Source organism: Mustela erminea, chromosome 19 (assembly GCF_009829155.1).
Source record: "Mustela erminea isolate mMusErm1 chromosome 19, mMusErm1.Pri, whole genome shotgun sequence".
NCBI lineage: Eukaryota > Metazoa > Chordata > Mammalia > Carnivora > Mustelidae > Mustela > Mustela erminea.
In genome coordinates this window covers 38,078,919-38,095,762 of record NC_045632.1, presented here as the reverse complement: position 1 = coordinate 38,095,762, position 16,844 = coordinate 38,078,919, and the positions used below count along the sequence as shown (strand labels likewise).

The 16,844-nt window shown below is 44.7% G+C and overlaps 1 protein-coding gene across 2 annotated transcripts in view; it reads left to right on the top strand.

Annotated features, from left to right (window-relative positions):
* Window positions 1–1,233: 1,233 nt before the first annotated feature.
* Window positions 1,234–16,844, top strand: part of CDH8 (cadherin 8) — a 397,301-nt gene continuing 381,690 nt past the window's right edge. Inside the window, exon 1 of one of the 2 annotated variants that reach the window (XM_032325835.1) lies at window positions 1,234–1,322. The gene's annotated coding sequence lies outside the window, so the exon portion shown is untranslated. Of the gene's footprint in view, window positions 1,323–2,037; window positions 2,149–16,844 lie in introns of those variants that run through there. The other variant, XM_032325833.1, reaches the window with a different exon arrangement.

The following is a 16,844-nucleotide window of genomic DNA, read 5'->3' as shown; positions in this document are numbered from 1 at the left end:
ATTGTGGCTTTCTTTTGAGATGAGTTTGTTAGTTGTGACGATTTCCAGTCTTCAGTTTTACTTTTTTTCAGTAAAAAAGTAAAACTTTTTTAGTTCTCATAAATTTAAGAAAGTTCCCCAAGGAAAGGCATGGACATTTGTGCAAACTGCAAATGAATGACTTAAGCACAACCCAAAATATGATCTGTTTCTTTTTTCCCCCTTGGGATTTCCTGGTCTACCAGCAGTTATAATATGATTGAGGTTTGACTGCTGTTCCTTTTTTCCTTTTTCCAAGATAGAATTAGCCAACTCCTGAATACAAGCAGACACAATCTGAGAATGAAGAGTTGCTTCCTGCTGTGTGTGTGTGTGGGGGGGGGGATACCTCCTGGTTGTCTTCACCTCTCCCTCTCTGAAATAATTCACAAAGTTTTTTTGCCCATAGAATGTGAAACAGACATGAGACTTATAGTCAATATTCTTTTAAGCATTTCACAATGGGATGTTAGATGCAACATACACACAAAAAAATGTCAAATCTGCATAAAACATTATAAGCATATTGTGCCTATTTTCTCATTCTGTTCACTCTGTCTCATTAATTTGAGCCAGACAGTACAAGCTCTACAGACCTTGCTTCTGGTTCTCTGCGCCCTTTCCCCCTCTGTTTCGGCTCTGTCCCCACATAGTAAAACCATTCCCCAGAGCTCACCTCAGGTGCACAGGGCACGGACTAAATCACGGTAGCCTGTGGAGGACAGTTAAACAAAACAAAACAAAAGGATTAGTTCTTCTTATTTTTCACTAATTTTATCAAAGGAAGATCATCCTGGCTGAATATTGCTATGTGTTAGCCTTTACAGGTGAGACGAAAACAAACCAGGATCTCCTCATTTATGATCCCTCCTTCCTGTACTGGTTCTACCCAGGATAGCTGTTTCTCAAGACCCGTGTGGAGTCCATCAGAGGGCTTGAAGGGGCCACAGACCACAGACAGGGCACCTCTTAGTGGTGGCAGAGGAACTGAAAAAAAAAAAAAAAATGGTGCCTGCGAGCAGATCTGGAGGCCAGGGCACACTGAGAAGACCTAGCAATCGCTCCCTTTATTTCCCAAGCAAGTTCTGCTGTTCTTTTCATGCCTACTTACTGCGCGCCCTTCCTGGCTGCCCCTGTGCCCTCCCCAGTCCCATTTCCCTGAAGGAGTGGAAGCCAGGGGTTGCCAGCAATGCGCTCCACCCACAAGACCACGGCACGCCACCTCGGAGCCGTAGCCTCTGAGTAGTAGGCAGCGGTCCGCCAAGCACCCCACTCGGTCCGCAAGAGGCTCTTGGAAATACGAGGTAAGCCGCCCACGCGCACCCCTTGGCCCCGCCGCCCACGGAAAACGGTTGTGGGTCACTGAGACGCTTTTCCAGGCAACGCTAGCCCCAGGGCTCAGGTGAGACTCGGGAGAGGCAGCTGGCGGGTTCCTCCTCCGCGCGCCTCTGATCCGCTGCCAGCTCTCTTCTCCCCGAGCTCGGCCCTCCGCGGGCTGCGCGCACCGCACGGAAGGGCGCATCTTCAGCCGGGGCTCCGGCGGCGGAGACGCGCGGGGCGTGCTCGGGAGCCAGGAGCGAAAAGTTGGGCGCCCACTTGGAGCGGGGAAGCGCGAGCAAGCGCGCGGCAGCCGAGAGGGGAAGGCAGGGAGGGGGCGGGGAGGGGGGGAACTGCTTACATGAATTTCCAAGTGGTAGACCTGCCTCTGCGCTCTGCCCAATGAGATCCGTCAGGGGAGGCACCCGGCTCACTTTTCCACATCACTTCACAGTTACATTTGGCAGGCAGGCGGGCTCGCACGCTGGAGCGCTCAGCCCACAATTAGTGGATTTATTCGGAATCTCCTTGCTTCCTCGAATCTCCTCCGCCGTCGCCGGTCTGTGCACAGACGGTCCCGCGCACGCACCCGCTCGCTGCACTTCGGGCTGCGGATAGCCGGAGCCCAGCGCGCCCGACCCGCGTCCCCACACCGAGCCCCGCAGCTCCGAGAGGCATGAACGGAATCCGGAGGCGTCTGCCCAGCGCGCGGGAACCGCTCGGTGCTCGCCGCTCTCGGGAGTCGACCCCGAGCCCCTGCAGCCGTTTGTGAGCCAGGAGGCTTGGCATTCGCCAGCGCGGAGACCCTCAAGAGTAAGTGGTTTCCCCCTGCCCCTCGTTTTCCTCCAAGCGCCGAGGACCCAGAAAGGACCGTTTCCTTTAAGAATCCCCCTACCCCTTCGGACACCTCGCGAGTCTCTAACCCGCCCCCCCCCGCCTCCCCCCTCCCACCTCCATGGTGGACGCGGGTTCCAAGCCCAGGCATGGGGGTGAGCTGCGTCTTCTTTCTTGATAGGCACAGCTGACGGGGCCACCTCCGGGCTCTGCCTGATGATTTGGCAAACTGCTCCTGACAGGAGATGCTAGGGAGTAGCAAGCAGGCTGTGCCTCTTTAGTTTTTCAGCGGGTCTCCCTCTCTGCGGTCGCCTGGCGATTTCGCCGCCTCGCCAGGCAGGCAGGCGACGCTGCAGCCGCGCGCCTTCACTGCGGGGTCCGTGCGGTGAATGGGAAACACCCGCCGCTGGTCCCGAGGAGGGTGCGAGCCCGAGAGGAAAGGAGGCGCAGGGGCCTGGTTGCCCCTTGGCTGCCTTGGTGTGTATCTCCCGATCCCCGAGGACAGGGAGGGCGACCCCCGCCTGGGGGCTGCGGGCCGCGCGACCCAGCCGCGCGAGCCCCAGCGCGAGGCTTTCCCACAAGTGGCTGCTCCAGCTGGCGAGGCGTGGTGCCCGCTGCAAACTTGCCGGCTCTCGAGCCGGTCTGCAGTCGCGGAGACGCTGGCCCGAACCCAGGCAGGACCCCACAGGCGGTGTCCTTCGCGAGCCCGCGAGGCAGCCCTCACCGAGGCGCCCTGAGCCGGGGACTCCGGACCCTCTCTGCCGGCGCCGGCCGAGCGGGCAGCTGCGCCGTCTGGCGTCTCCGCGCTCCCTCTCTGCGAGCACTCGGGGGGCGGGCCGCGCTCCCTGCCGGCAGAGAGGGCTCTCGCCCGGCTTCTGCCAGCGCGTAACAGGTTCGTAAGGGACCCACTCCCCTTCTGCCAGGTTCCAAGCAAGGCGGGGAGACGGCAGAGACCTGCCGCCGCCAACGCGGATGCCAACAGGTCCCCACAGCTTTTCCTCCGCTTCCCGTGTCTCCAAGACCAAAGCGTTTCCCACCCAATCTGGTAAAAGCCTTAAAGTTTTGTTCTTGTGGACCCTTCCCCGCAGGCCCTGAGGCGGCGGCTCGTGGAGGGGTAGCCGTTCGCCTCCGCGAGCGGAGATGGCAGCTGTTTGCTTGGGTTGCTCAATGCAAGAAATCAAACAGCATTAATTGTTTATTGTTGCAAACGCGCAACATTAGCCCGTAATGGAAACCCAGGCTGGCAGCTGCTCACTTCAGGTCCAGTTCAAGAACAGAGCTTATAACCAAGCCAGCGCGAGGAAGAAAAGGTCCTTCCTTGCAACTTTACCGCCCCTTCCTGAAGATTCCACAAGAGTTTCCTCTTTAAGAGGCACGATCCGACCATCCCTTAGCGCGCCCGAGCTGCTAATCAGATCAGCCGGCTGCTTGCTTTCACCTGGCTTCACGCTGTTTGCGGGCAGACGGCGGGGAGGCGGGGGCTTCGGAGAAGGTATGCGGGAGCTCTGCCCTCTCGGGTCGGGTGCCGTCGCCGAGCCGAGAGGAGGGACCCGGGGTCGGGTTGGGGCCGTTGTGAAGCGCCTGTCCTCTTCACAGTGCTCCTGACGGCCATCTCAATGGTTAACAACCCTCCCGGGGCTGTCACCTCCGGCTTCATTATGGGAGCTTTTCAACTGGAAAACTGTATGTGGGAAAGAGATATTTATGTAAGATTCGAGAGTGGGATTTTCCATCCATTCAACCTCGCCGCTGTACCTCACTGCATGCAAAATGAGCCCTGTCTTTCAGGCTCAACACAACTGAAATTTCTGCCCTGCTGTTGCCTTTCATCAGCTGTGTCCAGTTTTGCAGGCGTTTTTATCTGGGGTGCGCGTGTGTGTGTGTGTGTGTGTGTGTGTGATGTGTAACACAGAGAGGGAGAGAATTTTACCGAGAGGCCTGATACCTTTGAAGGATGTTCTTTAAGGGCTACATTTTTCCCCCCTCTCAAAGGGAGTTCTCCATAATCATCCTGTCCAGACATGTTTTCCACTTCCTTGAGCTCTGTGGCTGAAAGAAATTCTAGGTCTATCCCTCTTATTAAATAATAATACTCATAATAATAATCTAGAATTCTGCTTTAGCAGATTTGAAGATCCCCATTACATGGTCACTTCATGCTGGAGCTGTTGCATGATTTTAAACCACCTTTGGTATATATATATATATATATATATATATATTTTTTTTTTTTTTCCTGGACTCTGAAGAGCGCTTAGACTCTGTTTTCTCTGAAAACAGAGAAGAGCTTCTCCAGCAACTCCAGGGATTGCTTTATTGAGGGCTGCCCAGTGTAGTTCATCTTCTTCATTCCATCCCCCCCCCCCACCAGCCAAATGAGTGTCAGGGTATCCTGTGACCATCACAAATGGACCATATATTTTAGAGACGCTGGCTAATGTTCTCTGAAATTTGTGCTGTAATGCTGTCATTTAAACTTTTACTCTTTCTCTCCAGCAACCTGGATCTTGTATTTCCAATTATTATTACTATTATAAATCACTTCTGCTTTATAATCCACAGTCTCCCCAAACTCTCAAGATTTCATTTGGGTAAATCTCTCTATGCAAGCCTCTTACCGTTTTTTCCCCCCCCTACTGAGTTTTTGGTGCCTAGGATGCATTTTTTGAGTTCTTGAAGGCATTACGAGTTTTGCCAAACAATTTTACAGCAGCCCTCGCTAGAATAGCAGCTCCATTTGCTTGCTTTACGTATATCAACTCTAAAGGAAAGGAGGTCTTTAACCAGAAAGTAACTTTATTGGGGCATCATGGAGAACTCCGTCCAGACAATTCATCTAACGCAACCCCTTAGATCAGTACTGGGCACACTTTAGCCAATGGTGGTATGCTCAGTGTAAAAATAAACAACCCATAAAACATACTCAGCAGGACGGAACAGAGCACATGAGGCAACATTTGTAAAGGGTGTTGTTTGAGTGTACTCATGACACAACATTTCCTTGTAAACTGTGCACAAATTTAAGGTCTGATACTCCTGGCTAGCAGGGAATGTCGGATTTTGGAGCAAAGCAGGGAAACTCCAAAGAATGAGGGTATAAGGATTCTATTCAAGAATTTGTACTTTAGGGTTTTGCTCTCCTGGTTCCTCTCCTTGTTCATTGGTGAGGAGAAAGGAATGCTCGCATAGAGAAAAGTTGGAATCGATACTTCACCAACTGTTCAGAAAACCTCATAAGTAAATTAATGCTTTAAGAAAAAAAAAAAAATCCTTCCTTCTCCTACTCAAGGTGGCCCACCTCCGGCTTCATCAGCATCCCAATCTGAGCAAATTTTCCATGCAAAACGAGAAGCAGTTTTCAGGGATAAAATGGCATTCGGTTTATATTTCCCATCACATTTTTCTGGTCCATCAGCAAAGTTTTGTGTTTGACAAATCAAGGAACGGGCATAATCAGAGTAGCCTTTTAATTATGGATGTAGTCGAAAGTCTCAAGACTTTCTTTTGAAAATGTTGTGCTCAGTGATGCTGCTGATGGTGGCTTCAGTCATTTGATATTGCTTACAAAGTTATTCAGAGAAACAGAAAAAAAAGGCACAATTTTTTTTTTTTTTTTTGGTTTTGTTTTGTTTTCAGCACTGTTGAGTTCACAGCTGACATGGACTAATTTTGCTTTTCAGTTTAGGAAGAGACTCCTAACTTTGGTGTATTATACAACACCCACAGTGTCAGAATTAAACCACGGCTGGTCTTCATTGCTCTGTATTGTGTGTGGTCCACACTCACCCACAGATATGAACACACATGCACATAGATACAGGACATTTACTTCTACAAAACTTCAAAACGTACCTAGACAACTCACTCATTTAATGAGTCGAGTCTGAGAGTTTTATCATGATCCATTTGCCCTTTCGTCTGCCCTGGGTTATTTGATTTTCCCCTCCTGGCTTCTTAAATTTGTACATTGACCAGTGTCTTAAAAAAAAAAAAAAAATTCGGTGCTGGAATTTTTTTCACCAGAATCCCATAATTTTATATTTGGGAAATAGAACAATATTGTGATGGAACAAGGTTGTCCTCCGAATTGGTGGGCCTTAATTAACCAAAGAGCTATTAGTCTTTTCTCACTTAATTCCCATAGAAAGTTGCGATGAGCAGTATATTTCTGCTGAACTGTTGGTTCTTGCCTCTGGAACCGGCTTCAGATATAACCATGAGGAGAAAATTAGTTGAACCTGGCAACTTCAAAAGGTCAGAAAAGAAATAAGTTCAAGGGATGCCATTCAGCTGCTTCTCCCATGTGCTGCCTCTAGCTAAATCTCCCACGCCACTTCATGGCAAAGCAATAGGACCAATACTGTTTCCTTTCTCTGTCGTGTCCTGAGCTTTTATTTCCTGAGTTTTAAATGGCATAGGCTCTTCCTTATCATAAATACCCTCCACCTTCTTGCTTTTAGAAGTCTTGTTATTTTTTAAGTTCTGTTGCTATGTAGAAATATATAGATGTGGTTTTCTATATCTCTTTGGAAAGCATCATAAAAGAATAACCCTTGGGTTGAGAACCTTCAAACTTCCCCACCCTCTCTGCCAAAGACATGCTAAAATGATGGTTAGTTGAGGCTAAGCCCAGAGTTAGTGCTAAGTATACATTTATTTAACGCGTCGACAGTTGGCAAAGACTCTCCCTTCTCCCTTTACTAGGAGATTTTCACTAAAGGCGGGGGTGGGGTAATATCCAAAGTCTGGTATGGTGACTGTCTGCCTCGATTTTGTCCCAAGTTGATCTTCAGATAGAACTTTTCTCTTTTTTTAAATTGAGTTTTTCACGTTCCACAAAGCATAGTTTTCCTCCCTTGAAGTCACTTGTTAAATGCTATGGGAACATAAAAGCGTAATTCAGCTTTGTACAAAGGAGAATGCCTTCAAGACCAGACTTACATCAAGAATGCTATTAAACTGTGCGGGATGCAAGTTGGGTTTTATTGGAGAGAATACTCTAAATTATGGAAGTGTCACATGTGTACTTCCGTGTCCGTACGTAGAAAATAACCGAGGGAAGGACCTTTCTTTCTTTGCTCCTTCTCTCCCTCCTCTTTTGCTGCTCTTTAGTATATTTTCTATTTCAATGGAACAGTTCATGTTAACCTCATGTGAACTGCAAGTCAGAACATCTTAGAAGACAATTCTGTACTCCTCTCTGCCGAGTTATCAGCAGGACTTCTGGCACTCACATGTACACAGACGAAAATAATCTATTATCTGTGGTAAGGTCTTTCTGTGGATGTATTTATTCATATTTGAAGCATGTTGAATATATTGCAAAGGGATAGTACGTGGAATCTTATTCTATAGATGTCATTAAATGAAAATGTTATAGCACATCCATGTTTTATTACATGTTATAATGTAACATTTTCCATGCATTGCTTCTTTTTAGATGGGTTAATGTATAAAATATGATTATTTGATTCCTGATGTGACACAAATAACATAAGTAGGTGAAGCAGTGGTAGAAATGTCATAAGGGAATGCTTTTCTTACGCATGCAAATTCATCTCCAGAATTTGATATAAAGATTACAAGGACACATTCTCCTCCTTATTTCTCTATGGGTATTTCAGCTTGACAAACAATTTAATTTTCTCTGTTCAAGTATTTCCTTCTTCATATTGGGGATGCTCAAAATATGAAAAAGTTAATTTGTACTTATTTTGATTAGAATGGTAACACATATTTGTGTTTGTCTTATTTTTGAATTTCACTAAAATATAGTGGGTGAAGATGATATACCTAGTATACTATGTAGGAGAGCATACTGAAGGTAGTACACTTAGAATCCATATAAACACTTTGATTAATTTCAGGACCTAAGCATTCTACATTATATCTCAGTGTTATTTTTGTCAAATGATTGCTGGTACCCATTCCATCATCTGTGTCCATAGTTCATGGTAATAGTGTCAGTGGGTGGTTTTTAAGCTATAAAGTCTTTTAAACATGAAAGGATGACCGTAAGGTGCGCTCATAAGGGTGGTTCCCACACGGTATAATCTAATTGACAGAATCTTGACTTATTATGCTGGGATACTTGGCTGCATTTCAGGTTCAGTATTACAGACTCTATAGTCTTGGTTATGTGGTATAACTGATTTTAACCATTTCCCCATTATGTAAACGAAGGGAGAGCTTTTGATTTTTAGCCATCATCAGTCATGCCAACATTTACTAAAATAAATGGAAAACATTTGTTGAATACTTTTGGGAGAAGACACTATCTGAACCTAGTCTCTGCTCAGCATTATCTTCACTCAGCAAATTTCTGAATAGTGTTCAGAAATCATTTTGGCCTCACCTTTGAGTTAGTAGGGACTCCCCACTTGGGCCATTCTCCTAAGAAGGTAGATGATTATGAAATGCAACAGAATTTTTTTTTTTTTTTTGTAAAAGTACCTGGCCAATGAAATGTTTGCCATAGAGTGGTTAAAATTGGGTCATAGTGGAATTATACAATACGATGTAGCAGCCTGTGTTTTTCACTGAGTATTTATCAAGTGAATAGGTTCCATGTGAATGTTTAATGCTTGTGTGTTGTCCTCTCAGCAGAAAATAGTGAAAGACAATGCCCTGTGTTCAATGGAAAGAGCAGACATGGTTGGCTCTTGGGAAAGGGATAAAAATACTGCCCTTTAGAAGCTTAATAGATCTATGAAGTAACTAATTGTGTGTTAGCTGTGGGTAGGAAAAACTATTTGTAAAATGTTTAATTCATATCCAACATGGTTCCTTTCTCTCTCTCTCTCTCTTTAAAGAAGAATGGGAAATTCTTTTATTTGCTTGTCTAAATAGAATGCTGGGATTTCCCCCAGTGATATTCACAGCAAAAAATTGAAATGAAGTATTTAAATAAATCGAGTCTTTGTAAAGCACATGGAGTATTCAATAAATGGTGGCTATTACTGGACATTGATAGAGCTTTATATGATTTAGTTTTTCCACAGTCCCTCAAGTTAGAGAGTATGAAACCCAGAGCATCAGTTCCCTCATCAGCCGCAATTGAGATCCATTTCCCCATATCTTATGAATTAAAGGACAGTGATTCAGGGGCGCCTGGGTGGCTAAGTCGTTAAGGATCTGCCTTCCGCTCAAGTCATGATCTCAGGGTCCTGGGATCGAGCCCCACATTGGGCTCCTTGCTTAGCAGTAAGCTTGCTTCTCCCTCTCCCTCTGCTTCTCCCCCTGCTTGTATTTTGTATTCCCACTCTTGCTGTCTCTGTCGAATAAATAAAATCTTAAAAACAAAAAACAAAAAACAGGGATTCAAACTACTTTTGACTCCACACTCAATGTTTTCAACCACTGTGTCATGGAGCTTCCCTTGTTCAGCTCTATTACTAATAGACAAGGGTAAGGTTGATTTCTGTTGGTTACTGTGATTTAAAGCATTTTGGTTCACAACCTTGAGTGTGCCCAGAATGAACTCTGAAACTGGCCTCTGTACACAAAGGGCAAGGAGTGACCAAAGAAAGCAGAACAGTCCCGATTGATAGGTGGCAGTTCTAATACGCAAGGGAACTCACATATGAGGCTTTCTCTCAGGTTGTTGCAAGATGAGTGGATCTCCACAGCTCCCTGCTAGATTCATAAGATTTTATTTATTTTGTAAAGATTTTATTTGTTCATTTGACAGGAAGAGAGAGAAAAGCACAAACTGGGAGAGAGGCAGAGGGAGAGGGAGAAGCAGACACCCTCCTGAGCAGGGAGCCGGACATGGGGCTTGATTCCAGAACCTGGGGTCATGACCTGGACTGAAGGCAGATGCTTAACCAACTGAGCCATCCAGGTGCCCCGAATCTTAAGATATTATATAGCGATCTCCATGGGGTTTAGTCATGTGTTCAGTCCAGGTGGTCTCAACAATACCTTATGTCCTCAACGCTGAGTTCTTGAAGTGACTCCAGGGAGGGAACAGTGGGTAGGATTTAGTTCCAAGGACAGGGGAGTAGATAAGAAGACTTTGAACCCCTGGGCTAGCTCTCTGATCCATTAGCGGTCACATCCTCATGATGCCCTCTTCCAACAAAGGGCAAGCCCATTGTTTTCACTCCTTAGGTCTCTGACTGTTAAGTTTTGAACAGATGATTTAAAGGCAGCAAAGGATGTGTCTTTCAAATGGAGAAGAAGGGATTTAGATTGGTCCTGAAAAATCACTTTGTGGCATTAGTGTGTCTTTAACCAACAAGGGACTTTAATCAACAGTCATGGGACTTCTGTTCATCTTTTGAGACGATCTCAATCCAGTTCTGCCTTAAGAGAGTCTGACAGAAAAGAATCCTATCTTCAACAATTTAACTTCATGATTTCAAGAAAGTTTTTATGAATTAAGGCCGGGGTCTATAACACTAGAAAAGTGGCCTTATCGTGACCCTGTTTTAGTCACAGACCTGGTCATCCCAAGCTGAAATTTCTATAACAAATAGATTAGCTTCGAAGTTGAGAACAAGTTCTGACCCTTTGAAAAGGAGACAGCATTTATTTTGCAAGGGTAACCAATAATTGTGAAACTTTAAAGAGGAAGAGTAGCGTGTCAGTAACAGAGTAGAATTAGTTTGGCGGGTATTCTGGGTGGCAAAATAAACAAATGATATATGCTTTTGGATAGATAAATATCAGGATTAAGGATATGGTATGATACCAAGGGAAAATGACTAGAGGGCTGTGGCTGATGGGGAGATGAATACAGATAAACAACAAATCTAGAATCCTACTCTGTCTGCCAAGGGAATCTGCTCAGGGAATTCTGAAGGCTTTAGAAAAGAGAATTCTCTTGAATTGTATTTGGACACATGCAAGACTCATCCCTCTCTAAAACCCAAATATATCCCTGCCTGTTCTGTTCTCGTCATCCAGAGCTTGGCTTGAATTGCCTGGGCCACACACTGAATCAGGTAGCCGTCTGTGTTTCTGAAACACCACTTTGAATTCAGTGTGCATTTACCTGTTTTGAAGCAGCCTTCTAATGGTTCTAAATTCAAGGTCAGAAACATTTTTAATAGAAACTCTCTGGTCCTGTGTGTCATTTTTGCTTCTGTGAAATATTGTGGCCGCTAAGCTCAGTGGATAATAAAAGCATAATTTCCTGTCAACCACAATAATCTGCTGGATTGAATCCTAAAGTGTCTGTAAAAGCCCATTTTTATTTTTGACTTCACCTATCAGCGTGTGGCTTACCATTTGGAACTTTAATCTACGTTATTTACAAAATCGATGGTGCGATATATTTTTTTGCATAATAACTTAACATATCTGAGCACTGAGCTAGTTCACCTTAAAAAAATGTTGGGGTCAGCAGAGTAAGATCCAGGCTATAATTAGAACTATCTCTAAAATGCGTGTATGAATGAAAAGGCAGATTGCAAGTCTCTTACCCAAGAGAAGGTATTTTCTTAGGGGGAAAAGTCTAAAGACTTTTTTACTTGTAAGAATTCCAGAGAGGCTGTAAAATCTCTTCATCTCACTATCTGGGTGTAAATCAATGCAACAACATTATAATGAAGTGGATTGCTTGGCCAGACATACATACTGTGGTTGGAAAATCTAAAAATAAATTGATTTTTTTTTACCCAAGCTTTACAACCTTGCTCAATTTCTTCTTCCTTGTGTAGAGTTAAGCAGTTTATGTATGTAGTTACTGTTCACAATGTTTATTAATTCTGATAACAGGGACATAACATTTGGTTGCATCTCAGGAATTCCTATAAAGCTATTTTCTGATCACCAAAGAGGACGTAAGCTTTGCCTATGGCGCGGTGCAAGCAGTATGAATAGTATGGTTCTAACTGGCACAGCAGAATCTCGTTTGTCTCCAGGGGGCATCCTTTGCTGACATGAAGGCCAAGTCTCACCACCCCCTGATAGCGTGTATGTGTGTGGGAACAGTCCAGTTAGTGAGACAGTTTCACCAATCTATATGCATAGAGTTTGTACAGGGGAGGGGCGCCTGGGTGGCTCAGTGGGTTAAAGCCTCTGCCTCCGGCTCAGGTCATGATCCCAAGGTCCTGGGATTGGGCCCCCGCATCAGACTCTCTGCTCAGCGGGGAGCCTGCTTCCTCCTCTCTCTCTCTCTCTCTCTCTCTCTCTCTCTGCCTGCCCCCCACCCCCGCCTACTTGTGATTTCTGTCTGTCAAATAAATAAGTAAAATCTTAAAAAAAAAAAAAGTTTGTACAGGGGTGTGTGTGCTGGGGGTGTTATGACATCATGCAAAATCCTTTCTACTCATTCACACCACTAGGGCAAGGGTTCTCAAAGTCTGATGTATGTATGTCCTCCTCTGTCACAGGGATGGTCAGCCGTGCATGGGCGTGGAGGAAATGACTTGGTACCACACCAGTAAATCCTTTGTTATTTTAAGGAAAAGGTCAGAGTTGGGAAGTGATCTTATTTGCTCAAACCCTAGGCTTCTCAAACTGTGGTTCTCAAACCCACAGCATCTGCCCTCATGGGAGACAGGATTAGTAATACAAAGTCACCTGCCTCACCCTGGATTTACTGGGTCATAATCTGATTTGTATGCATATTATGGTTTGAGAAGCACCCCCAGGGCGGGGAGCCAAGGAAGGGACTCTTATGAGGGTTACCGGAGCTGATTGTTAAAGTTTCAGGAACTGCCAGAACTTGTTAGTGGCCACAGTGAGAGCTTAAAATTGGAGGAAGTATTTACATTATGGAAATGGAAAATCAAGGATTCTTTTTTTTCTTTCTGAGAGCCACTTAAATATTTAACAGCATACCCTTGTGTCTAACTGTTGCTGGCCTTCCCTTTTAACAGAGAAATGACCTCGGGCTTTGATAGTATTTAGTTAAGTGCAAATAAAACATTATTTAAAATAATAATCTCTCTGTGCTTTAGTTTGTGTATCCCTAAAATGGGAATGATGATAATAAAGTAATAATATTTACATTATGGTTATTTTGAAGAGGAGGTGTAGATACATGCATAGCTGTGTGTATTCATATAATGTGTGTGTATATAAATATGCATTTATATAATGTATATAATGAATATATACATACATGTATGTGTATATTTATACACAACTATATGTGTGTGTGTATATATATATACACATATACACACACACACATATATACACACACACACACATATATATAGTCTTTCCTGGTGATTTGCCATAGACCTACATATGTATGTGTGAGAGTTGACGATTTAATATTATCCAGACACTTCCTAAGTGTTCACTGTTCATCTTTTTCTAACAAACCATATTGGTTTTCCATTTTAAAATAGATACTAAAAAAATAACTAGGGCTGTTTCAATAAAACTCAAGTAATAGTACAAGTGACTTAATAATTCGGCAAAGTCTGGGGGCACCTGGGTGGCTCAGTGGTTTAAGCCTCTGTCTTCGGCTCAGGTCCTGGGATTGAGCCCAGCCTCGGTTGTTGGTCTCTCTCTGCACAGCGGGGAGTCTGCTTACCCACCCCCCCCACCGCCTGCCTCTCTGCCTAGTTGTGATCTCTCTCTATCAAATATATCAAAATATATATATATCAAAATATATATTTGATCTCTCTCTATCAAAATATAAATAAATAATTTTTATATTAAAAAAAGTTGGCAAAGTCTGGGGGGTGGGTATTGGAGGGCACTAGAAATTCTGTGTTGGGGAGGGTGGTGGAAATGATTAGTACGGATGAAGAAAGGTTTCCATAGAGTAGGGATAACTTCTTCCCAGAGTTCTGTCACCGTCTGCAGGACACTGACCAAATCATTCCTACTTTTTCTGAAAAATGTAGAGTTGGATTAGATTATCACTCATTTGTCTCCCCTACCCTGTCCATGGGATGGCACATATTTCTCTTCCCCCATGTCTTAGAGAAATCAAACATGCTCTTCTCATCACAAAGAACTGGCAGAAAAGAGGGTACCCTAATTGACAGGTACTCTGGAAACCATGAGTAGTTACGCATTCGGTGGGTAGTGAGCAGATGCTTAGAAGATGTAGCAAGTAATGCTGAGGTCCTGGATTAATTGGTGGTCTTATATCTTGTTCATTGCTTGACCTAAATGCCCTTTCACACCTACCTGCTCCCCAGTTGGGTCATTCTTCCTCAACATTCAGATGCCTCTTCCTCCAGGAAGCCTTCTTTAATGCTGCCAAGATGAGTGGCATACCTATCACTGTGTATTTCCCTAACCCTTCTCAGGCTGTATTTCAGTAAATATTGTTTCTGTTTCTTAGTCTGTACCCATTAGCCTCTTCGTTTCCTGAAGAGAAGAGCATTGGCATGTTTGACCCTCTCTAGTCCCTGACAGTTATTATACACGCATCAAATACTTATATAATGAGAGAAGGGGTTGTGTTAAGAAAGAGAATTTTTTTAAATAATTTTTAATTTTTTTTTAAAGATTTTATTTATTTATTTGACAGACAGGGATCACAAGTAGGCAGAGACACAGGCAGAGAGGGGGAAGCAGGCCCCCTGCTGATCAGAGAGCCCGATGTGGGGCTCGATCCCAGGACCCTGAGATCATGACCTGAGCCGAAGGCAGAGGATTAACCCACTGAGCCACCCAGGCGCCCCTAATTTTTTTTTTTAATAAAGAAAGAGAATTTTAGTATATGTGCTGCTGAAGCGAGCACAAGAAAGGGAATTTTAAAGTTAGATTACCTAGGGTCAAGTAATGGTCTGCTCTTTCCTGGAGGTGGGTTTTTTTTGGGGGGGGGGAGGGCAAGTCCTTTAATACTTCCATGCCTCAGTTTTGAACAAAACAGTGTGAGGCACAGTAAGCTTTATCTAACTGTAAGATATTGTGTTAATGGGTACTATTTTTGGCTATGCATATATTCCTTTATTAATACATCCTTTCTAACTAACAAAGCTATTGTATACAATTATTTATATAATTGGGTTTTTATCACTTTTCACCTGATTCTGGTAGGTTCATGTCCCATTCTGTCCTGGGTGCCCCTTTGGTGGCTTCTATCAAGGAAGTGTCTATTATGTGTTTAAAATGGGATTACATTTTCTTATCCCAGAATCATTAACAACAGAGCAGATGCCTGAATATACTTTCACAGTATTTGGCACAATTTAAAAATAACTGTACATTCTAGCCTTTCCTAATTGCCTTAACAAGATTACCTCTTTTCACCCTCAAAATAAACCAGTTAGGTATTATTATAGTTGTTGCTGTTACTGTTGGTGGTTGTCCCCCAGATATGAAACTGGTAAGTGCAGTTCTTTAACTAAAATTCAGTCCCCAGGCAGGCTGATGCTGGAGGAAACTCACAAACCGCTTAGGCTTCTCGTCTTTGTAGCCCTCGGTCCGAGAGAAGGGCATGTGTGGCTTTTGAGCATTCAGGGATGGCCTTCACGCAGAAGGTGAATTTGGAGAGACTCTGTGCCCTTTTTCTTGAGAAGTGTATAGACTGAGGCTACGTGGACAGGATCAGTCTCCCCTTCCTCCCCAGCCCCACCGATACCATCCCACATCTCACCTTCTGGAAGGTTTTGAGTGCCCTGTGTCACTCCTCCTGTAGAGGTCACACAGCTGAACCCTCTGCTCTTTCATTTGACTTTTTTTTTTTACCAAAGTCTCCCAGGGTCAGGGACCACATCAATAGCACCTTCATGGCCTCCCTTAAAAAACAATCACAGGAACCCCAGTTCAGTGAGGGCTTTTCGTAGGTTCCTGCTGCTTTGTAAGATGGTTGATTCTGACTCACTCTCCTGCCTGGAGGAATTATTACTGCCATTTTGCAGTAGAGAAGACTGAAGCTCATAGAACTTGAGTATTCCATCTGCCATGACAGAGACGGCAAGTGGGGGGGAGCTAGAGTTCAAACCCAGGCTTCTCTGCCTCCCCAGCGGAGTCAGGAGCCTACAATGGTGCTCCCCCGCAGTACCCCGGGCGCATGTCTAGGAGAGGGCAGGGTAACCGATGCCCGTGCAGTAGATGCTGGTTAAATAAATAAGCGGTTTGGCAATTCAGAAAGATACTAATACTTGGAGGTAGTTTTATTGAGAACTTTGACATTTTGTTTTAAATCTGAAGCCTGCAAAGGTCTGCTTTCAATGCTGGCACAGAGAGGCGGTCTTGGTGGAAATCTGCTTTCCAGGAAAGCTGGTCTTCCCTTGGTGTGCTGCAGTTCCAGGGAAGTAGAAGACATTGTTCTTGGGCTCTTGTTTTCCCTGAGCTGGTTTCCTGTGGAAAGCTTTTCTTCTCTTCAGTCTACAAAACAAGTGCTGTCTGCAATGGTTCCCCTAGGCACTCATCAGGGTGGGGCTCCTTGAGCTAAACAGTCCTGGAGTGGGAGCTGGGCCCCAGCAAAAGGTGACCAGCCGGTGATTCCTCTGGCCATTTTGTTCCATCAGATACAGCCTGTGTTTGCAGCAGAATGCGAGTCTGCCATTTCAGCTGGCTTCACGAAGGCCACTCACTGGCCCAGCCACTGTTAATGACTTTCTCGCTTTCCCATTCTGAGCCAGAATGGAACCAGGGACCTCGGGGTGAAAGGTTCCGTACCCCATTACGAATTCCCTGAGCCAAACCGATCCCGATGGTGTCTTGAGGAATTATTTTCCCATTTAATCTAATTCAGCAAGGCTTCTCTCCGGGATCTGCAGTGAACATTATTTCTTTAAAAATAA